The sequence below is a fragment of the Borostomias antarcticus genome (genome assembly GCF_949987555.1).
Source record: "Borostomias antarcticus genome assembly, chromosome: 15".
In the NCBI taxonomy this organism is placed as follows: domain Eukaryota; kingdom Metazoa; phylum Chordata; class Actinopteri; order Stomiiformes; family Stomiidae; genus Borostomias; species Borostomias antarcticus.
Window position 1 is genome coordinate 9,602,194 of NC_140248.1, and position 24,124 is coordinate 9,626,317.

Sequence of the window (24,124 nt, forward strand, 5' to 3'; positions counted from 1 at the left end):
CTTAGGTGCGCCGAGCGCGGGGAACAGGGAGCCGGAAAGCGCAGCGAATCGGCGCCGTGGCGTGCCAAGGAACGCCGTCTTCCCTCTCCCCCTCCTTGTTTCCGGGGCGGTTGGCCGAGAGGCCCGCGTGCCGTTCGACGGACTAGCGCTGCGTAGGCCTCCCGAGAGCTTAACAGATTAAAGGAGCCACTAAAAGCAATCAGGGAAGCGAAGGGGAAGTTTTTTGCGTGAGAGCTCAGGGTTGTACCACCCCCCCCTCTCCTCCCCCCCTTCCTCCCCCCTTCCTCCCCCCTCCTCCTCCCCCTCCTCCTCCTCTCCCTCCTCCTCTCCACGCCAGCAGGTTTTTAGCGGAAAATTGGAGCGGCGCTCGGCTCTGTGCGGCTCGGGGCTGCGGAGCGTTCGTAGCAGCGTGAGAGCAATCTGGCGCCCACCGGCGCGCCCCGGAGCGCGCTGGCACGCGCACACACACACACACACGCGCGGGCTCTCTTTCTTTCTCTCTGTTTCTCTCCGTCAGTCTGTTCCTCTTTCTCCCTTTCTCTTTAACTCTATTTCTCTCTTTTTCTCATGCTCTCTCGTACTCTGTCAGACACACACACACACACACACACGCACGCACACGCACCACCCCCGAGATCCAGCGCCTCCAGCAGGGAAGCGTCTGTGTCGGCAGGCAGCCTGAGGCCTTCCCAGGCTCCTTATAGGACGATTAACAGCCCCCAGAAAGCGCGCTCCTACCACTGCTCTCGCTGCTTCAACCGGGGCGAGGCGAAGCCCCCTTGCGCAATACGGCCTCGCACCAACCGCGTTCATCGTGCCCCACGTGACTCCACTCCCCCCCCCCCCCCCCCGAATCCCCCCGTAATGATACGATCTCGTCGCATGCTGGGTTTAATTGTTAAGCTAAGATCCAAACGCGGAGGAAGATAACCTTTTCATCTGGATGGAGTACGCATTACGCTTACGCACGCAACCACACAGACTAAACACAGCAGCAGCAGGTCTATTTGTCCACCGCGCCCGACTCGGAACTGTGAACGCACGCGCGTGTGTGTGTGTGTGTGCCCGGTTCTCCAACACTAATGCACACCAGGCCGTGTGATCAGCCCCTCCTGCGTGATCCAGGCTCTGTGGTGGCCGTGGGGGGGTGGGGGGGTAGGGGGGGGGTGGGGGGGTGGGGAGGGGTGTACATGTGCGTGCATTCGGGTAGAGAGCAGTCCAGGCGGGCGGGCCGTCGCTTAGCATTACACCGCAGGGGGGGACGCCAGGGAGAGGAGGAGGAGAGGATAACGAAAAGGAGCCGGGGGGGGGGGGAGATACCCCCACGCTCCCACATCCCCTCTCTCTCTCCTCAAATGTGGAGTTTGTTTTCTTTGTTTACAGCGGCGTCCCCCCGGCGACGAGCTAAGCCCACCTGACTGGAGTTTACTCCGCGGTCCGCGGGCCTCTGGAAACTGTAACTAATCCTCGCGGTGCTGGCCGCACAATTGTTTACACGTTTGTTTGTTTGTTGTCCCCCGGCCGGAGAGAAAACGAGTCCTTTAGATATCGCAGCGTTCCGAGGGGATCGCCTCACAGGCACTCCTGTGCTGTGTTTTCGCCGTCCTACCAGGCTGCTCTCCCAGTCAAACCTTTAATCTTGTGAAGACATAACATTGTTCTCCGTGTCGTCCCGGTGTTTTCCCGCAACTATATCTCATGTTTGACATAAATACTAACAAAAAGGTTTTCTGTCGTCGTTGTTTGGCTGAACTCGGCAGTGTTTGTTTACAGTCGTACGCAGCATCGGCGTGGCGATGAACGGATCGCCTCCGCGTTGTTGCCGGGCCGAGTCTGGGGGGGGGGGGTTGCCAAATTTGGATAAATTCTCCCGGGATAAAGGGACCCTATTATAGCTGGCAAACATTTCACACCCCTCGTCACGGATGACATAATTATATACACAGGCAGTGTGTGTGTGTGCGTGTGTGTGTGTGCGCGTGTGTGTGTGCGCGTGTGTATGGGCTGAGGCCCGGGCCCCCCCCCCCCGCGCTTGGGGAGAGTGGCAGAAAGTAAACACTGTCTGGGTGGCCCCCCCCCCCCCCCCGGCTGGCCACGTTTAGCTGCCCTGCCGCCCCTGTGCGGCGGAGCTACTGGGAGGGCCGGTGGCCGCCGAAGCGAGACGAGGGGGGGCGGTCAAACTCGTACGAGACGAGAGGCGCAAACTCGAATCTGGAGGGGTGCAAATTCACGGTCTTAACGAAATGGAAGTTGCGGGAGATCTTTGGACCGTACGACGCGGTTTAACTTGGTACTGTGAGCAGGGGGGGTCGGAGGCAGGTTAGGTGAGGTCAGCCTGCGAGGACGGGGCAAACAAGAGGGAGCTGGAGAAGGAAGGAAAAAAAGGCACTGAGAGAAGGGGACAGTGAGAGAGCGGAGGGAGAGAGACAGGGAGGGAGGGAGGGGGCAGAGAGAGGGAGAGTGAGAGGGGGTTGGGCTGTGAGCGGGGAGGAGGAGGAGGAGGAGGAGGAGGAGGCTTGGGCTTTAGGAGCTGGTGTGGTCAGAAGCGAGGACACTCTGCTCACTGCCATGTGCCACTGGTGATGAACACAGCTGAAGACCATCTGAACAGAACTCCTGACAGCTTGCCAAGCCTGCTGCGCCACACACACACGCACGCACACACACGCACGCACACACACGCACACACACACACACACACACACACACACATTGTACGCTACGTCACACAGGAGAGAGTGAAACAGGCTGAAAGAGAGAGAGAAGGAGTAGAAAACTCAGAATATAGACAGATACAGAGAGAGAGAGAGAGAGAGAGAGAGAGACACCTGCAGAAAGAGAAAACTGAGGATAAAGCAGCTCCGGTTCTTTTTTCCGGGTGACATTTTGCGCGTCGCTGTGTGATCTGTGTGGGAAAAGCTCCTGACTTTGTACCCTTCCGTCGGCACGCTGAGTCACTCGGGGACACAGGCAGGCAGAATGATCAAGTCAAGTTGGTTCTACGTCAAGTTCAAGTACAACGAGAAGGTAAGAACACGGTCCTTTGCTTGCTGTTGACCTTTTGTGTACACATTGCCTACAACAGCTGCAACTGCATTCTCTCAAGAGAACTGAAGCACTCCACAGTCCGATATGGACGACGTTGTGTTTTGTGTTGAACTGCATTTTGAAGTGGCACATGAATGACTTAACAGGTCAAATATTGATTCTGGCATGGGTATTCTATCCACTTTCTCTAGGGGTTGTTTTAAATGTATAATTCACCATAATATGACCTTATGGACTGCAGTTCGGAAGTCGAAGGGGAATTATGCAGCATTTAATTTGAACTGTGAGGACTCTGTGACCACAGATTAAGCATTTCACAGTTTTATTTATTTATATGGAGTGATTGTGGCAGCAAAATGTCACTGTCAGTAATATTAGAGCTCTGTGAGGAGACTAACTGTGCTTTCGCTCTGCGTGGTTGGGGCATGAATCTTTCCTGTGGGGTATCATGCTGTTGAAGTTTTAATGCTGGGTGGGGAGTGATGCCATTCCCTCACATCCAGCCCTGTCCACAGACTAATGGGATTGGGCCCACAGGGGTGCTTGTCTTAAGTGCTACTGTTTGTGTGTGTGTTGTTGTTTCTAGGTGTGTGTGTGTGTGTGTGTGTGTGCGTGTGTGTGCGTGTGTGTGTGTGTGTGTGTGTGTGTGTGTGTGTGTGTGCGTGCAGATAGGGTTACCTTGTGAAAACTAAGACCTGAGCCAGGCCGTAGCACTTTGTCAAGCTGCCTCCCTCGAAGCAAAAACAACAAGTGAGCTACAACGACCTCCCCCCCCAGCCAACCATCCAGCTAGTCTCTCCTCCTTCTCCTCCTTTTCCGGAGACTAACGGTCCTCAGGTTGTGACTCGTGACCCCTGCCCCCCCCTCCTGGAGTTGTCAGGTTCTCCCAGAAGCATCAGGTGTCTGGGCTGCTGGATCACTCCAGATATCTCCTTACCTGAACACGGTGTTGGGTTTGAGCCCTCGCTCTTTGTCTTCTCACCTTCTAGCTGCTGTTCTTTGCGCTACCGGCGCAAAGCGACCTACGCGTTGTACAGAAATGACACGGAGATAGCGCGCCCCCGGCGGGCCGCTGTAACCGGACCCTAAACGTCGGAAATGGCTCCGAGCGGCGTGGTGGGAGCGTCCGCCGACGCCTCCGCTTCCGTCCGCTTCTCCCGCTCTGCCGTCTCATGTTAGGGGAGCCGCGGCCGACCTCTCCCGGCGCTCGTCTGATCCTCCTCCGCGGTCACGTCTCGCCAGGGCCCTCAACGGTATAGCTCTTTACAGGCCGTGTGATCAGCCCCTCCTGCGTGATCCAGGCTCTGTGGTGGCCGTTGGGGGGGCCAGCTAAGAGAACCGCCATGAGCCGACGAGCGCGTGTCGGGCGTAGTAAAAGGCGGCGGGAAAAGCGGAGTGCGGGCTTTGCCACGCTCCCGCCCCCCTCCCTCCGCTAGAGACGGGGCGAAATGAGGTGTGGAGATTTTCACTTCACAGCTGATTAAGGGGAGAGGAGAGAGGCGAGTCGAAGCGAAACGGAAGCAGGTCGGGACGCTTGGATTTCTCCGCGCCTAAGTGGCAGAAACGGATACGGCGGTTCAGCAGACGGCCGGCCACATCAAGCGTCGGATGTCTCTGATTTACTCTCCGATCGATTGCAGACGCTTGAGACGGAGTTTCATTATAAGTTGGGGGCGGGGGGGGTGCATGCAATATTCAACAGTTTTCATCAGACAGTGCAATATCTCCTGGCTAATATTACAACACCGCTTCCGAATCCCACGCGCTTTAGCTCCGAGGGTAATATTTTGTGTAATTTTGTCAGGTTACATTCTGCCTGTGCGAGTGGGATGGAGAGAGAGAGAGAGAGAGAGAGAGAAATAGAGAGAGAAATAGAGAGAGAGACAGAGTGAGAGAGATAGAGAGAGAGACAGATATATATATATATATATATATATATATATATATAGTATATAGAGAGACAGAGAGAGAGAGAGAGAGAGAGAGAGTGAGAGGGATAGAGAGAGAGACAGATATATATATATATATATATATATATATATATATAAATATAGTATATAGAGAGACAGAGAGAGAGAGAGTGAGAGAGATAGAGAGAGAGACAGATATATATATATATATATATATATATATATATATAGTATATAGACAGACAGAGAGAGATATATGGAGTGAGAGAGATAAGGGTACATTAATAAACATTAGTTAATGCATTATTAAGCATTAAGTAACAGTTAACTAATGTCTCTATTAACCATTTACTAATGTTATTTATGTTAACTAAGGTTAACTCACCTAACCCTAAGCCCCCCCTGATTGGTCAGCCCAACTCTGCTCAGATTCTTTAAAAAAAAACAACAACAACAAAAAAACACTTTTTTACTAATTAACACAATTATTAAATACATAATTGTGGTTTGTACCAGTTTGTGTTAGATCATCATTAATTTTAAAAGTGTATTTATTACTTAAACTAGGCTACCTTTAAAAATATATATATATTCATAATCCACTAATGGCACAACTCGTCCGTCGAAAAAAAAAAGAGATCTGACTGTACTGCTCAGTGCTCAACAAGCTACAACTAGCCAACCTGCTCATAATGGCAAAAAGAGCTATAAAAACAATTTACCACTTCTTCATAAAATAAAATAAAATCTGGCAATGCTAATGAAGAAGCTACCACTCGAAATGACAGCGCAGCAGGTGCAATCAAATGCAGAAGTGCTCCAGAGGCTATCGGAGCTAGCACTAGCACTAGCAACATCACCATCGGCGAGGAAGCTAGCACCAGCAGGCAGTTGCAGTTTGATGTTGTGATGTTGGGTATGGCCTAGTGCTCGGTCATAAAGTCATATTGACATGCTCGTGGTGTCTAGATGAAGTTTGATGCGTTGTACATATTGAATTGTCATACGGATTTCTCATTAGCATACTGTTCACAACTGGTATTCTTTGTAAATAGATGGGACGAGACGGCAGAACAGTTTTTTTTTTTTTCCTCACGTCAAAATGTTGCCCCCCCTACTCTCAGAGGGTAAAATCGCCTATGCCCTAACCTTAACTAAGGAATAATTAACATTAGTAACCTAACCTAACCCTAAATAAGCATTAGTTAACAGTTAACTAATGTTTTTTGTGACCCTTATTGTAAAGTGTGACCGACATATATATATTATATAGAGAGACAGAGAGAGAGAGAGAGAGAGAGAGAGAGAGAGAGACAGACAGACAGAGAGAGAGAGAGAGAGAGAGAGAGCGCAGCTGATAGAGTGAAAGAGAGCCCACCCGCCACCCCTGTGACTTGGCCGTCCTGCACGGCCGTGGCCCTTGACTGACAGGCCCTTGACTGACAGGCCCTTGACTGACAGGTCCGCCCGCTCTCAGCGGTATGTGAATAGGAAGTGACCTGAAACAAGCGAGTTCAGCGCCGGCGTTTTTGACTGAGTGGCTGTTCCCCCGGCCCGGCCCTGCCCTGACGGGAGGGGGGCGAGCCGGGCGGGGCGGGGCGGGCTAGCTCCTGGCGGGGGTCAGGCGGTGCAGAGAGCGGGGTAATTGCCACCCTTGTGTGTGGGCTCATGTCCTGAAGTGAGGGCAAGGCGGCGGGTTACATTCCTCTCAGTGGAAGGGAGAATACTGTCGCTCTGTTCTCCCTGTCGTCCTTTCATCCTCGCTCTCTCTCTCCCTCTCTCTCTCTCTCTCTCTCTCTCCCCCTCTCTCTCTCTCTCTCTCTCTCTCTCTCTCTCCCTCTCTCTCTCTCTCTCTCTCTCTCTCTCTCTCTCTCTGCTGGCCCCTGGGTGGGAGGCTGCGGCAGGTGAGTGGTGACCCTGCTCACACCGGACTAATTCAGTTTTACCCGGGGCCATGTGTGACAGCCGGTACAGCCAACCCCCCCCCCCCCACCCTTCCCTTCCCGATTGGTGTGTTAATCTTCCCCTCTCCCCGGGCCAGATGGCCGCCTCGAAAACACACACTCGGACCGGTAATGAGAGAGGGACTGTCGCGTAACGTCTGGTTATGATCTTATATGATCATCGCTCTGTTTTTCATTCTCTGTGACATCGGGGCCTCCTGTTTCAATGCGCTCTTGTTTGTGTTCTGGGTCGTATGTATCCCTCTTGTCTTACACGCGTACGGTATTGTCTCTCCCTCGCCTCGATCGCGCCCTGTGGCCGCAGGAAAATTGGTCTCACCTGTGAAAAGCCGCTCAATGGTTCCAGTCTAAATGGGTGTAATTAGGGAGAGCGCGCCCGCGTACGCTGCACTGTATTTAACATGCCAGCGTGTGCCAGTCTGGGTCGGGTCGACGGGGTCGTGCGTAATGACCGTAATGGCGTTGCCGACCGCAAATTGGGGCACGGGTAGCGCGGCCGCCGTGGCTCTCCGTGCTCTTCTGTTGTGGTGACGTCTAGGCGGTGAGAGAGTCATGCCATGACCTTCCCTTCTCTCCCTCTGGGTGGTACAGGCTATGTTAATACAGACCTGGAGAGAGAGAGAGAGAGCAGCTTGGAGAGAGAGAGAGAGCAGCCTGGCTCTGACACAGCCCCATACCTCCCAAACGGCCTTGCTACACCGAGGCACGAGCTGAAAGCATAAAAGCAACCTGCTACAGGACAACTGTCACTGTTGAATTGACTGTGCTGTGCTTCTTCGACTGGACTGTGCTTTGTTGACCGGGCTGGGCTGTGCTTTGTTGACCGGGCTGGGCTGTGCTTTGTTGACCGGGCTGGACTGTGCTTTGTTGACCGGGCTGGGCTGTGCTTTGTTGACCGGGCTGGACTGTGCTTTATTGACCGGGCTGGACTGTGCTTTATTGACCGGGCTGGACTGTGCTTTGTTGACCGGGCTGGACTGTGCTTTATTGACCGGGCTGGACTGTGCTTTATTGACCGGGCTGGACTGTGCTTTATTGACCGGGCTGGACTGTGCTTTATTGACCGGGCTGGACTGTGATTAATTGACTAGGCTGAGTTGCGCCACAATGTCTCACACAGGGTTCCCTCAGAGCATCCGACATGAACAATACAAGCATCCCTACACAGACGCACACACACACACACACACACACACGCGTGTTGTCCTCCGCTCAAGTAATGAATAAGTTTACTGTATGTGCATGAAAGTTTCATCTTCGTCCGCGCTCTGCCGAGTTTAATGAGAGTTTATTGGCGCCATTTAGCCAATCCCGTTTTAATTTATTTACGCCTAAAAGCTGCAGTGGTAAGAGGCTTATGCAACTTTTTTGACCCGGTCCGTAGGCGTAAATCGCCCGGCTTTTCCCAGAAAAAGCGGCCTGTACTTTAGGCTCATTGAAATTCTGGGGCACGTTGTGCAGCTTGCGGAGGGATTACCGACAAATCCCGGCGAAAGTCCAGATGTTTAGGAGGCGAGTACACAGCAAGGAAGAACTGTAAACATGGGTCAGACAAAAGCCTCCACCACCACAGAGACAGAGGAACCTCGGGGAAGAGGAAGGAGGCCCAACGACGACGAGGTCTCTGGGAAGTTTTCACCGTAGAGCTCAATCGCTTGGGAGGGTTCGTTTTTAGTTTATTCAGGATGAGACACAATTGGCTTGAAGAATCGTCAGGCGTCCACAGTCGGTGGAAAATCATCAACGCTCAGTTTTCTTCTAAGGCAAACGTGCCACAGCAGGAGTAGATTTAGAGTAAGACACTGACGGTCATTCGGTTATGAGCAGAAACATTCCCTGTCTGTCTGTGTGTGTATGTGTCTCTCCCTGTCCCTGTCTCTCCCCCTCTCTCTCTCTCCCCCTCTCTCTCTCTGTCCCTCTCTGTGTGTGAGCGCCATGTTTGGTCATGCTGTGTCCTCTAGGCCTGCCTGTCAGTGTGTGTGTGTGTGTGTGTGTGTGTGTCTATGAGCTGGTCAGTCTTAACGTGCACCGCGTCACCCTGTCAGTGTTGATGTGCCGGGTGTCAACACCGAGGCTAGACTATAACAGTGCCCCGCCCACATCTCCCTGTACGTCTCTGCTGTGCCCCGCCCCCCCATCCCAAAACAGAGAGCAGAGGAGAAGATGGCAATATAGCCATATGAGAGAACCTGATTGGACAGTATTTTCTGACTGGACAAACCTAAAGGCCTCATTACTACCACCCACACACTGCACTGTATGTCCATTTTCATTTTTTACGTTAGTTACATTTAATGTATTTTCCTAGCAGAGGTTAGTGAAGACGATTCTGGCTCTCGCTCACCAGAACAAGAACTTTATTCAGAACTTTTTTGGACTAGTGCTCGGAGCCTCGCACGCTCCCGTCTGGTATTAAACGTGTGTGCGCCGACTCGCATGGATGTGCGCCGGACTACACAGTGAGAATGCCAGCTTCGGCCTATTCACGGGAATATGCTCCGAGAGCTCATTACCCCGGCGAAATTCCCTTCGGAATGCCGGGAGCGTCGGCCGTCTGCTGCCGGGCCGTGAAGAGCTCAGGTTTCCTGGCCCGGCGGATGACTGGGCACCGGGATGGTTCCCATAGTTTGGCTGCCTTCTGACCCCGAATGGGCCGATCCCTGGACCCAGCCTCAATGAGCCCTCTGTAGTCCCAGATACACACACACACACACACACACACACACACATGCAGGGTCACCTCTCTCTCTTTCTTTCTCTCTCTCTCTCTCCCTCTTTCTCTCTCTCTCTCTCTCTCTCTCTCTCTCTCACACACACACACACACACTCTCTCTCACACACACACAACCTGGCAGGCAATCAGAGCTGTGGGAATGCTGCAGATTTGTGTGAGGATGTGATCACATGCTCGGAGACTGCTAGAGGAGGGAGGGCGAACAATCCCTTTTTGTCTGAATGTAAACTTGTGTAACTGTCTGGCTGTAGCACAGCCTATGCTGGCATTGTCCAGAGAACAATCCTATGCTTTTCTCTGGACGCCCCCTGAGCTCGGCTTGGCTGGAAATCCGTCTGGCTTGGCAGGACCTTCGGAAAAGATTTTTGGACATGCGCACACAAACACACGCACGTACTGTACGCACACACACCCGCACACACACACACACATACATACATAATGTCCCCCCAATGAAGGAAGCCTGAAATGAATAGTAATATGGTTACTCCATGTTGCTCTTCATAGTACTAACAGCATTTTGTCTGTTCATGTGGATCTCCGAGGGTCAACCGTAGCCTCCAAACTATTCCCAAAGAAAAACATGTGGGAAGAGGGGATCAGTGGAAGGCATTGAATTAGGGAGAGGGCGAGTGAGCCTGATGAGAGGGTATATCAAAGAGAGGCAGCCATCTGTCCGTGTGGGCAGCCCACAGCTGGTGGAGAACATGCAAAGATACCTGAACAGAGACTGACAAGATGCTATATGACAGGAAACAGATTTCCCTTCCTTCCTCACTCCTCCTGGACGGGGAGGGAGGGGGGGGCGGGGGGGGGGGGGGCGTCCGGGTGTTCTGATGCCTCCCCAGCTGCCAGATGCTGCCTCTCCGACGACATTTGCATGTTTTTTTGGAGTGTTGTTGTTGTTGTTGATGTCATTGGAACAGCTCAAAGAGTCTCCGTAGCAGAGGGAGAGAGAGACACAGTCTGCTGCTCCTGCTGGGGGGCTGCTAGTTAGTTTGTAGTGTTTGTTTGTTTGTTTGTTGGTACGCTTCAGTCTGTTGTTGCCGGGCAGCTCTAATAGAGCAGATGTTCCTCTGACAGGCTCTTTGCGCATCCTTTGGTCTTTTGTCGTTTGTTTTTTGGTTGGAACGAGGGAGAATTTGGCTATGGCGTTAACGTGCCAAGTCACAATTATTGTCTAGGCTTTTTGTATAGCGGTGTTATCGCAGTGCTATTGCAGTATTATTTAGATAATTTAGATAATCGTCCCACCGCAGCTAAAGTGGATACAGAATATCTTGTTTCCTCAAATAGACGCTGCAGTTTGTGTTTAGTTTAAAAGTGAGCGCTTGGCGCATGTTAATTAGCATGGTATCATACCCTTGTTAAAGCCTTACAGCTCCCCGCAGCGATTCCCGTTCCCCTTTGTGCTTTCGTACAGCTTGTTAATTTGAACAACGGAAAAAAAAGTGTGAAAGGAAAAAAGTGGCCTTGTCTTTAAATGGGGCTGCGGTGCACAGGTGGGCCAGGCTGCAATCATTTTCTGCCGGCTTAGAGCTTTTGAAATGATGGGAATGGAAAGGTTTCTTCTCTCTCTCTCTCTCTCTTTCTCTCTCTCTCTCTTTCTCTCCCTCTCTCTCTCTCTCCCTCTCTCTCTCTCTCTCTCTCCCTCTCTCTCTCTCCCTCCTCAACCCCAGTGTGTGATCTGCATGACATTGGGCAGTGTAATTCCATAATGACCCTAATTGTCTAATCACTTTAATATGTGGCCACAGCTTCTGGACATGACAAGGGCACGGCGGGCTAATAAACAGTGATTACCGTCACTTGAAATCTGCGCAGCTGAAGTTAGCCGCAGGGGAGCACTGTTTTTCTTTCTAGCCCTCTTTTTTTCCCCCTCCCATTTTTTCTTTCTTCCTTTGCGTCTGACCGCGGGAGGAACAGAGGCCGCCACTGGGGCCGCGAAAGGTCAACTGGGGGTTGAGGGGCGCACACGGTCGAGGTCGGGGGTGGGGGGCGTCGGAAGGAAGAGAGAGGGAGAGAGCGACAGGGAGGAGGAGTGTGGCTGACGGGCGGAGCTGTCGTCCCTGCAGCTCCTCTCGCCTCCGGCCGGCAGATTGACGGGCCGCCCAGCTGACCCCGCGCCTCCAGGAAGAGACTTGACAAGGCAGAGCTGTCAGTTCTCTCTCTCTCTCTCTCTCTCTCTTTCTCTTTGACTGAGAGAGAAGGACGTTATGTGCATATGGGGGATGCCTACAGTATGTGTTTGTGTCTGAGTGCGTGTGTGTGTGTGTGTTTCATGTTTAATGCGCCTTCGCACCGCAGGGAGCCGCTCGTTAGGGAGCCGCTCGTTTCACAGCTCCTCAGAGACCAGTTAACCTTTCATATCCTCCCCGGAGAGACCCCGGGGCACGTACGTGCGTGCGTGCGTGTGTGTGTGCTCTCTCTCTCTCTCTCTCTCTCTCTCTCTCGGCTGTGTACCAGGCCTTCTCTCTGCTAGTCAGTGGCTCTGGTAACATACCCCGCATTCATTATTCAGTACGTCTCCACTTCCCCCAACCCCCACCAGCGCAGAAATAAAACAAGGTTAAGAATCGGCGTGTTGTGCGTCTCGGGCAGATCAAGGAGGCGGGGTGTTGGCCCGTATCGCGAGGCGCCATCTTTTATTAATTGCCGGGGCGCCGAGACCGCCGATCCCGCCGTGATCATTAATGCACACGCGGGATAACGTATTTACATGTTCTCATGCATAATGCATGAAACAGGGAGGGGGCGCCAACGCTGTGTAGAAGACCCTCTGCCCACAGGCCCTGTATATTTGCGTGTGTTTGCGTGTGTGTTTGCGTGTGTGTATGCGTGTGTGTGTGTGTATGTGTGTGTGCCTGTGTGTACATCGGCTGATTTGCATACAACCCTGCAAAACCCAAGACACGCCAGGCCTCCGGTCCCTACAGCTACGAGCGAGACAGCGGTGGGAAAACAGACGACACTCCCTGTCTGCCGTTTGTTTTTCTACCCAGGTGCCCTCGGGGCGGAGCTGTTGTCAGCGGGGGGGGGGGAGATTGGTTTCTCTGTCCTCGAGGGTGGGGGGGAGGGGGGGGGGGGGGGCTCTGGATGCGTTTGCAGGAGAGCATGCACCGTAGGCGCAATTAACCTTTTATAGGGTTGCTCTCTTGTGATCCAACCCCCCCCCCCCCCCCCCCCCCCCATCCTCTCCCCTCGGTGGCTGACACACACACGCGCGCTCTCTCCAGGCATTTGGCACTTTCGAGCGACATGCCTGCGTCGGCTGACGGAGTGTGTCGAAACACAACATTGGATGTGGAGAGAGAAAACATGACCGCCCTCCGACAGAGGTGGCTGGGTGGGAGGAAAAGCAACGAGCTTCCTTCCCCATGAAAGCGCTGGTTGATCAGGTTAATGTACAGCTCCCCATTGGCCGATCCCCCGCCAGGGCACATCGACCAGCTGACTTCATTCTTACCAGTGGTTCCTTCCACTTAACTTCCTGTAGTAGTCGTCATGGGAGCCTAGTTATAGTTGAAAGTGGGGATGCAGAGTTGGAGAGTGGAGAAAATGTTTTTGCGAGCGTAGAGCAAATTTTGGGACTGGAATTTCCCCTTATGGATCAATAAAATGTATCTATCTCTGAATATACTGCATTGGTTTTAATACACAATCTTTATGCTACTCTGTAAAGAAAGGGTGGGAAATATGATACAACATGTATTTATGGGTTATCCTGCACTTTAAGCTGACTGATATTTCCATTACCTGTAACTCTTGGGCCCCTTGCTCATGTCTGCTGGCTCCTCTCTCTCTGTGTCACTTCCTCATTCTACATTAAGGACAGCAATACATTAAGGGTATTAATAGACTGTACAGGTTCGGCACTTTTAGTCCATCCATCCATCCATCCATCCATCCATCCATCCTGGAACTGCTGCCTCCGCGACCCGACCCCGGATAAGCGGATGACAATGGATGGACTTTTAGTCTCCAACATATTTTGTGATGTTATTGACATTAGATAAACAGCTTCTCAATTCAAATTTTACCTAAACATTAGCCTATTTCAATTCACAGCATTACAGTACAGTAGCTTGCACACCAACAAGACCTGATGTTATAACCGTGGCTAACAATTAAAGCAAGCTAACGTTAGCTAAACAGTGTGCAAGCTAGTTAGCGACCAGACCGTCTTTGAATCCATGAATCCATTAAGCCAACAGTAGCTTGCACACCAACACCAGACCGGACGTTATAACCGCTATAACGATTTTTAGTGTTAAGCTAGCTAACGTTATCTAGTGAGCGTCCAGACCGTCTTTTAAGTCCAGCAAGTTAACGCTACATGTTTATGTTCTTCGGCTTTTTCATCTTTTTGCTTTTTTTAGTTTTTGAAAAATCTCCTCAATGAGCCACAGGAAGTTAGTCAAATGAAATAGGATCTGGCGCGCGCACGGGGATGTCATTTTAGATTATATTGACAGATAAATATTTCCCCCCAAACTAGCTCAAATGTTATAAAAACAACAACAAAATAACCACCACAAAAAGGCAAAGCGGCGATGAAAAGTGGGGGTTCAAAAGCACACGTTTGCACCTCCACGTTGAATAGCGGGTGTGCACCTGCACGTGATCGGTATGACCTACGCAGCGTGTCCCTAACACCGCTTCTGCTCCGCTCTCATTCTCTGCCAGGCGCGCGCCCACACACTCTCTCTCACTCTCTCGGTTTGTAACCCTTCAGCAACCCCTTCAGCTCTCAGCAGGCCTCCAGGTATTGATCAGTCACTGGCCCTTCCCCTGCCCTGGCTCTCGCCGTAGCCAACTGGATGAGAGGTCGCTGCTTTGTTGTAATTTGTCTGTAGCAGTCGGACCTGTGGGGGGGGGGGGGTGCATTGTGCCAGCTAGCATGAGGATGGGTCCTGCCTGGTAATTGGAATTGATTCAGCAACAACTTAATTAATGGTTAAATCAGTGATACTTTTCACCGTAATGAGACCTACACTCTGGGCTTTAAGTAGGGGTGTGTGTGTGTGTGTGTGTGTGTGTGTGTGTGTGTGTGTGTGTCTGTGCGTGCGTGCGTGCGGGCGTGCCTGTGTGTGTGTGCTTTGGTAGATGGGCTGCGACCAGGGCAAGTAAAACATTTGCAGGAATAAATGGAGCGGCACAAAATCAATCCTACTGTATAGCTGCACAAAATGGATGCCCATTTTTCTTCCGTCCATCCTTCCAAAATCTCCCCTATGAAATGCATCTGTCCCATCCCTAATGTTGTGTCAGTCAGCGTATAGCATAGCACAATACGTCGCTAATGTGAGCATGTGCGTGTGCGTGCGTGTGTGGGTGTGTGTGTGTGTGTATCGTCTCTTGCACGTATGCTCCTCCATGGGAGGAGAGGGAATGTTGTCGTGCTGTTTTATTCGTCCTGGAGTGCCCTGGTGTCTTGGTGTGTGTGTGTGTGTGTGTGTGTGTGTGTGTGTGTGTACGCCCTCCTTCATATTGCGCTCCAGCAACACGGAACAAAACAAAGGCATGGCGTCCTGCCGGCCCTGATTGTAGTCGTCTGCGATCACGCACGGGCGCTCCCAGTGTGACAGCGCTCTCCTGGCTTTAATAACAATTATCTAAAATCGCTGCAATTAGCCCGCAGCTCAGAGGAGATCCAGAACAGGAAGAGGGGAGGGAGGGAAGGAGGGAAGGAGAGTGGGGGAGAGGGAGGGAGGGAGGGAGAGAGAGAGGGAGAGACAGGGGAGAAGCTAGCTCCGATTCAGTGAACCTCAGAATGTCGGATCCACTTTCACATGGAAAATTCAAGAGGGCCTTTGTGCTCATCAATTATTAGCGATGAAAGTTAAAAAGATCCATTGTGTATTTTTAATCAGAGTTATACGGGGAATCTTTGAACTGATTCCCAGCCCGGCCCCCCGGGCGCAGGCTACAAGCTGGCGCAACCCCCCACACCACCCAACCCAACCCCACCCCACCCCACCACCTGCCCCCCCCCCCCCCCCCCCCCCCCCCCCCGCCTCATCTCCTCACAGCGCTTTGCCAGTAAAACCCAACTCAGGCTCTCACACTGCTTCACTAGGATTAACCTCTGCAGCTACAACGACGTTCAGTAGACACCTGCCTTAACCAAACCTGGTACCGTTGTGATTGCAGTAGCGGTCCCGTGTGGACTGAAAGTCCCTCCGGACCGGAGGCAGTTAATGGAAAGTCGGGCGCGAACATGGGACATTTTTAGGTCCCGGCTTTGTCCTTGAGAAAGACAGACTGTGTCCATGCCAGAGGCTACACTGTGCATGGCGTGTGGTTGTGGCCAATCTGTGCTCAAATGTCAGTGTAGTCAGCTTTTAAGCCTTCTGAATTTTGCGAAGGTACAGTAATAGATTTTAGAAATGAGGTTAATACGCATGCACACGCACAAACATGCATGAGCACGCGCACGCACACACACGCACGCGCACACACACACACACACACACACCTCACTATTCCTAGAGACACAGCAAACCTCCAGACTGTACAAATACTCAATACACACAACAATATACTCTTATCTATACAACTCTCTGTCCTTCACTGTAACCTCAGTGCAGGAAGCTTGCTTTCGAAGAGGGCACTTCAAATAAACTGCTCTGTGTGTGTGTGTGTGTGTGTGTGTGTGTGTGTGTGTGTGTGTGTGTGTGTGTGTGTGTGACAGACAGACACAGAGGCACAGTGTGTGTGTGTGTGTGTGTGACACAGAGGCACAGTGTGTGTGTGTGTGTGTGTGCGTGCGTGCGTGCGTGTGTGTGCGTGCGTGTGTGTGTGTGACAGACACAGAGTCACAGTGTGTGTGTGTGTGCGTGCGTGCGTGCGCGTGTGTGTAGGCACTTGCCTCTGTGTGTGTCTGTCTTTGTGTGCTTTTGTCTAGTGTCCGTGGGTGAACTGTACAGCATACAAAGACATCATCTCAGTTCACCTCCTGACCTTTGCATATAGGAGCCAGTTCAGAGGTCAGGGGAAAGGGCCACTCAGGCTGCTGCTCGCATGTGACCAGAAAGGACACATCAGCCTCTGCATGCGCAGTAGCATCCACCCTGGTATTCATCAGATCTGAGGTGGAACCACAACTGAATGCACATTGACATTACTGATGTCTATGTGTCTATTGATGTGACTATTGATGTGTCATTGTCTGATGAGAGCATATTTCTCTTGCTGTCCTCTTTTATAAAAGCTATTCAGATTGAAGATGTAGGTTTTCACAAACTACAGGTTGAAAGGCCATGGCTGTTAAATCCAATTTCCATTTCCACTGCTGAAAGGCCAGATTTCTCCCTAGGGGGATCATTAAAGTATTTATCTATCTCTCTGTCTATCATTTCCCCGTTCTAATGTCCTCACCTCTTATTTTCCTCGTCCACCACAAAGAATGGTCACGTAGCGCCACCTGCAGGTCATCGGGAAGGTGACAGGCCGGGCTGCTGGAGCTCTCTGTCTTCAGAGAGTCGCTCTGTGGAGGGAAGGAGACCTGATTCAGCCAATGTTTCGTGGGGTAGGAGACGAGCCCATAGCCAGAGAGTAGCTAGTGGGCTCGCTGTACATTCTGCAGAGAGAAGAGACAGAGGCAGCCGAACATGAAAGACGAAGCAGGCTTCCTCGGACAGTCTTTGTTCGGAGTGTGCTAAATTATGTAGCTGTACAAGTTTGCTCACGGGAATGTCAGCATTAGCTCCCGTACCTTGTGTTCAACGCAGTGGGCTCTCTGTGTTTGCGGCAGATACATTTTATAATATAAGATAGCACACTCTCTGAAGTTTCATCTACAGAGAAAGATGGCATAGTCGAATTAATAAGAAGATTTCTTTTTAGAAGCTGTGAATACTGTAGCTGCTGGATTTAGCTTTATACTTCATCTCATCCTCGCTCTCTTGCAGTGAGAATGAACAGCAGGAAGTCAAATTGTTCCCCCATCCACCCCCCCCCCCCCCCCCCCAGCGCTTCCAGAAACTTTTAGGTTCACACCCAGCCTCGATGGCTTCTGTTCATCATTCTGTTTTATTGTTGTTTTTTATGCCTTATGGGTCGAACATAAACATCGTATGCTTCTCATTTGCATTTAGCACACTTTTCCATAATTCATTTTCCACAATTCAAAACAATTGTCTTTTGAAGTGCGAGTAGGGCTTTGGAACCATAGTGTTGAGTGAGCTACTGGAGTGCGTGGAAGTGTGTGTATGTGTGTGTTTGTGTGTGTGTGTATGTGTCATTGTACGTGCGGCGATGGCCATAGACATCTTCAATAATGAATTAGGTTGTTAAATGGAAAACGATGTTGTGAATGTCTCCTCAAACGACGGCGCCCATTCAAAATGAAAGTGCGCTTGAGAGAATTTCAGGTACTCTGCACTCTGTTGCTTTTTTCACTTACAAATGGTTCGAACCTCTGATGAATGTGTAGTCTGGAACACTGCTCTGCACCTATATCTTAAATAAATAATCCCGTCACTGTTTATATCCCAGAAATCATTGATATGTCAGCTCTTAAATGTTTTGATGTCTTATCAACGTTGTTATGTTTTGACGGGCTGTGTGTCCTGTGAGGGGGGTGTTGGGCGTGGATGATAGCGTAGTTACACTCCTGTTAAATCTGTGTGGGAGTGTGAGAGAACTTAAACCGTACTATATTACACCATAGATACGGTATCTATGAAACCCTATCAGCACAGGTCATAAATCAGTCTGAATAGCATTAGCCTAACAGGACTATACACCTTATCTCACTGGTGACTGTCAGAAAATCTTCTTACGTGATAAGGATGTGGCAGTGAACACAGACACATGTACACACGCACACACACACACACACACACTCATGTGTGGCTTGTCATTTTCACCTGCTGATAATGGGGACTTGGACTGGAGTCAGGGTTAATCTAATCAGCTGGAGGGGTGGACAAGGTCTTGAGATGCAGGTCATCTTGGGTTTTACCACTCATTAGCTGCAATAGACTTCAATTACACAAGGATCGCCTCTCTGGCGTGTGTTTATGGCAGTACAATTGATTTGGGTGGATAAATGTATGTGTTGGCCAGCAATAACGGCGCTGTTCTGATAACTCTGTGATCCTTGGCTCGGGAGGCGTTGAGACGGCGCTCATCCCGGACAGGGCTGCGGTTTCAGAGCCACCCAACACTTACTCTGCCACAGAGTGACGGAAGATGAAAACATAAACCCAGCATTACTCTCCGCTGCTCTTCTGATTGCATCTCCGTGGTTTTCCCCCCCGCTACCTCTTTATAGTCGACGTCTCCAAAGCCGCCGAGATGATTTGAAATGATGGCGCCTCATTTTGTGTTCTCCCCCCTCTCCACAAAAAAAAAGCCTGGAGTTGAAAGCGATAAACACAGAATGAGAACTTAATTTTCCTCGGCAAAACCAGAAGCCGCGGGCAGTCTCCCAGTCATGTGGAGGCGGCCTTTTATATTGGTGTTTTATTCATTTTTGTGTGCAGCCTTCCAAAATCGCCGTGCCGAGGGTTGCGGAAATAATTTCCCAGTGTTTCCTCCGAGAAAACCCCCCCCCCCCTTTCACCGCGGCGCGGCTGGGGGCCCGGCGCATGACGGGGGCCGGTGATTTGGCATCAGCCCTGATTTCCTCAATAGCCCAGTGGGAGTGAGGGAAGCGGGGCCAGACGAGGCCCTGGAACAGCTGCCACGCTGCGAATGAGATGGCTTTCCTCCGCGCCGGTCCGACTGGCGAGACGCGGGTCTGCAAATGGAAAAAGGAGAGGGGGAAATGTCGCCCTGGCGGATCCGGACCCCCGTCGCCCGGGCGCGAGCATGCACGTCTGCTGCTGCCGCTGCTGGGGGATGAAAACCAACGGACCGGCGCGCATAAAACGATCATAATTCCAGAAAACAAAGACCCTCCCCCACCCCACCACCCCCGTTCGTTTGTGAAGATAATTCTAAGTATGCGCGGCTCGTCCGATGTACACGTCTAAACTCTGCGTCATGCTATGGGTGTTCGTGCGGGTGGGTTGTTTGCCCTGGGTCTATATTGCTTTGTTTCACAGAGATCCACCGATTTCCAGATCGCAATGTTCCCTCTCTGTCCCCGCGTAGGACCTTGTTCCTGGGCTGACCTGGCCTTATCGTTCGGGGAGGGCTACTGTATATTCAGGCCAGGCAGCCTGGTTAAGCAGTCAGACGGTGTGGCGGCGGACTGCAACTCTCCCAGGTCCCGGCGCCTCCAGGATCCTGTTTAACAGAAATCAGGCTCACCCGCGAGGTGGAGAGAGAGAGGGCTCAGGTTTTAGCGCTCGTCACTCCTGACACTTCGTCCAGACTCGTCCAGACCGCCGCAGCCTCATTAGCCCCGTCTTGAGTGGCCCAGAACTCCGCTAGACACTAACGTCTGATGAGATGATTGGCTGGAATGGTTGCCGGGAAATGAATTGGGCTGGATTTTGAACGTACTACATTATGTTCCTGACGTGTGGCTAGCAGTCCCAGGCCTGTCTTAGAGGGGCACTGTTCTCGCAGGGTCGGGGTGTGTGTGTGTGTGTGTGTGTGTGTGTGTGTGTTTCTGCATCTGCGTGTCTAAACAAAGGAGACTGCGTTACAGGGAAGGCTCTTGCAGTAGGTGGAGCTCTTGTGTCGGGTTTTGGTGCTGGGAGTTTGATCCACCTGCTGGCTAGGGGCAGGACAGCTGCCTTTGTGTGGTTGTGTGTGTGTGTGTGTGTGTGTGTGTGTGTGTGTGCGGGCGTGTGTGTAATGGTGAAAATCACATTTATGCAAAGATGGCATATTAATATTAGATTCACATTCTATATACAGACACCAGCCCAGACACAACACATTTTCAGAGTAATTGACAGCACTTGACTGGTAGGGAAACATTGCCAAATGCTAATGTTTACATTTGAGCTTATTAGAAATTGTAATGGATGTGTTATGTGCTCCAGCTGGTGATGTGTGTGTGTGTGTGTGTGCGTGTGTGTGTGTGTGTGTGTGTGTGTGCGCGTGTGTGTGTGTGTGTGTGTGCGCGTGTGTGTGTGCGCGTGTGTGTGCGTGCGCACGCGTCTATAGTATAATGCTTTATTTACTGCTTGCATCCACTTGCCACTATACCCTCCCTGCTCACTGACACCTCCATGCACAACAAACATTCCACAATCTCTTTCCCTCTGCCTGTCTGTCTGGCTTGGCTCTCACTCCCCCTGTGCCTGGCTTCCCTCGCTCTCTCTGCTCCTCTCTCCTTCCCCCCCTCCCCTGTGCCCTCTCCTCCCTGCAATCTACCCCGGGCCCTCCATCTCTCCGGCCTGTCAGCGTGCTTTTTCATTTGGCTTGTTGCTACAGGGGGCTTGGCGCTGGCAGATTACAACTCGGCAGCCAGTCATTTTCGATTTATCTGAGCCCCCCTGCCCCACCCCCCTCCTCCCTCTGTTCCCCCCCCCTCCAGCCTGCCAGGCCTGCTCCCCGGCCAGCATCAATCCAGACACATAGCAATTCCTCAGTCCTGCCCCCCCCCCCCTTTCCCTCTCCTTCGCCCGCCCTATCTTCCTCTTTCGATCGGTGAGAAAATCCAGCTCGCAAGCCCTGAGACAAAAAAGAAATATTGTGGCAGGGGAAGCATTTAAGTTAGAGGAGGCAGCCAGGGCTGTATTATTACTTAGGCCTCTGTCACCGGTGATGACCTGGGAGAGTGGAGAATATCGATCGCGTGTCACTCAAGGCATTCAGCAGATTGCATTGACAAAGCTTGTCGGGGCCTTTAATAGCAAGGTTAGCAGCCTTGGCCAGGACCCAGGAGAAAACTCTAACTGTGGCCCATTACATGGTGGCTTTTAACCATTCCCCGGGCCCAGAGAGTGGATTGATAACAGTAAGGAAGTAATTTTACTCTCATAATTGCCTTCCTGTGGTTGACATTTGTGGCCCTCCGAGCCTATAAAAGAACCTTTCAGAGCCAGGGAGGAAGAGGGCCAGCATTGTGTGGATGTACTGTATGGTCACGCTACAAAGATGTGGTGTACTAAACAAAACACAGCGGAGCTAAAGAACAAAGACGAAAAGAGGGGGGCCTAAGTGTGATTTACGACTTAAAGGAAGTCCATTACATGTCAGAGGAAGCCAAGACAACAAGACACGGCACTGTGAGAGCACACCTTGCCAAAAAAGGGTCATGGTGTAATTCCTTTCGCACGGCCAAGATTTCTAATAGTTCCTGAGCATGCCTCGGAAAAGAAGGCCAAAAAAAAAAAAGTTGAGATTTCGACGCTGGCGCAATTCTCAACATAAATAAGAGGACTAAGGATTTAAATAGTCCCTTTTTGTGAGAAGTGATGTGGAACTGGGCTGAAAGGTAACAGCTCCCCTGTGTGTTGTAATTTGGCTCGGACACAGGTGGGGAAGCTATTTCTGCGAGGCGCCGTGGCCCAGTGCGAGGTGCTGACAGGTTTCGAATGGCAGGTAGCTATTTTCAGAGCCGTGTAAATCATAAATACAGAAATGACTTTTCGGCAGAGGCTTTTGTTCCCCACCTAGACTAAAGACGTCCGCGTTTATTTTGGATTGTTGGAGTTGTCGCTGCCGAGCGAGGGGAGTGATGAAATCTTGGGGATGTTCAGGCGTTGAATTGATTCCTGGCTTTACTGTAGTTAATGTACTGATACCAGGGTTCAGATTGAAGTTGTTTACGTTGTGTATGCAAAAACAAGTGTGGCATATAACTATTTTTTTTTTCTCTCATGAATGCTTCATATTGACTTAATAGGCTCCTCCTTCATGTTAGGCTCCTCTATACACAGGTCAACAATGGCCAGTCCCCAGAGCAGTGAACAGTCATGGTATTGGCAGCTCTCTGAAGGCCTCCAGGCTGGGATGTTGCTTTAAGATCATAGCTTGGCCATTTCCCCTTCTGCTGCCAGTCCAGTCCATTATGGCGGCTTTCCAGCTCCACTTTTACGGCTAGTGGGATCAAAGGGAAATGAGCGCATTGTTAATATGATTACATAGTAATGTTAATGGTAATGTTCTTTCATCACTGAGACTACTTACACAGCACTATTCACTTGGAATTTGGAGGCTAATTGGTTGCGCTCTATTGTAACTCGCGTCCCTCAGTCATTTCCTGCGAGGTTGGTAATTATTCAGTCGTATTCCATGGCTGTTATTTTAGTTCAGAATGTTCCCTTTATGAGAGAAGCAGAGAGAATCACATGAGAGCACGTTTGTTTTTTGGCTGTGCCCTTCTTCATGTTGTTTTTGTTGACCTCAAATAGCCCCATGACCTGCTGGAGTTCCACTGCTCAGAACCACAGTACCCTGGTTCCCACTGGCCTCTGGGGCGTCCAGCACGGCCAGCATGATGACCGCTGCTCTGCTTGTTAAAGCCAGATGCGTGTGGAGGCTCTCTCTGCAGGGGTGTTTCAAAGGAGCATCATATCATCTGAGCTTCAGACCTACCCAGACAGGCCGAGCGTTAACGCAGAGCGGCTCCTCTACTGTTGCAGTCACAAGCAGAGCTGACCTTGATGTGATGGTCAACTCCCGCTGCGCTCGCCGACACATGATCTTCGGTCACGGTCAAAGGTCAAAGCTAAGGCATGAACTCATGCTGCTGTAGCGTCATGCTAATAGATAGTGTTACCGCCTGTGTTCCCTGCGGTGTTAGTATGTGTGTGTACTTTACACTGAGGTCCCTCTAAGCATGTGCCATTCCAACTGTTGGCCCTACTCCTATTAATACATTGGCACTTTCCAAGCATCTTGTTTTTACGGCGCTCTAATCGTAGATGTGAATTTGAGGAAGGCGCGGCTAAACGAGGAAGTTTACAACAGAGATTAGCGATAGCAGCGGCCTTGGACCGGCGGTCTTTGGGTCAGCCAGACGGAGCTGTACAGTATATTCTCCAAAGCAGATTTCACAGTCCCCCCCCTAATCCCCCAACATGGAGTGGCAGGGAGTCTGGTAGGCAGGCGGTCCGTTCCACTGAGGGCACGTTCACCTTTCCACCTGCTGTCCAGATCAGTTCAGATCCACTCCCCCCGGCCCCCGCCACCATCTCCCCGGCTCCTGGGCCAGCTACCGTCAATACGCTTGAAACTCGGCCAAAATACAAGGGCCTAATGACACAATATTCATTACTGTAATCTAGTGCCGCTTGGCAGCTGCGGACATGGCATAGCTACAGTACTTGGCAGATCATGTTTTCCATAAGGCTTGTAAAGGCATGGAAAGGGCATCTGCATAATAAAAAAAAAAAAAAAAGATGGCTATGCGTATGTGTAGAAATCAATTACAGTCGTTGTGTCTGTTGGCAAGTGACTTAAATGGGCGTAAATTACATGTTTATTATATGCTCTCCTCTGCAAACGCTGGAGTGGAATCGCCTTAAATGAATCTCCATTATTCATTTTCTCGGCTTATTTACTGCATTACATCCTGGCTGTGGGTTTTCTGTGCCTCAGGGTCTGGTTTAATG

At 51.1% G+C, this 24,124-nt stretch overlaps 1 protein-coding gene across 1 annotated transcript in view; it reads left to right on the top strand.

The window, feature by feature from the left end:
- auts2a (activator of transcription and developmental regulator AUTS2 a) overlaps nt 1-24,124 on the top strand; it is a gene marked incomplete at both ends in the record, with an annotated part of 292,549 nt that overhangs the window by 89,551 nt on the left and 178,874 nt on the right. The gene's annotated exons all lie outside the window — the stretch shown is intronic.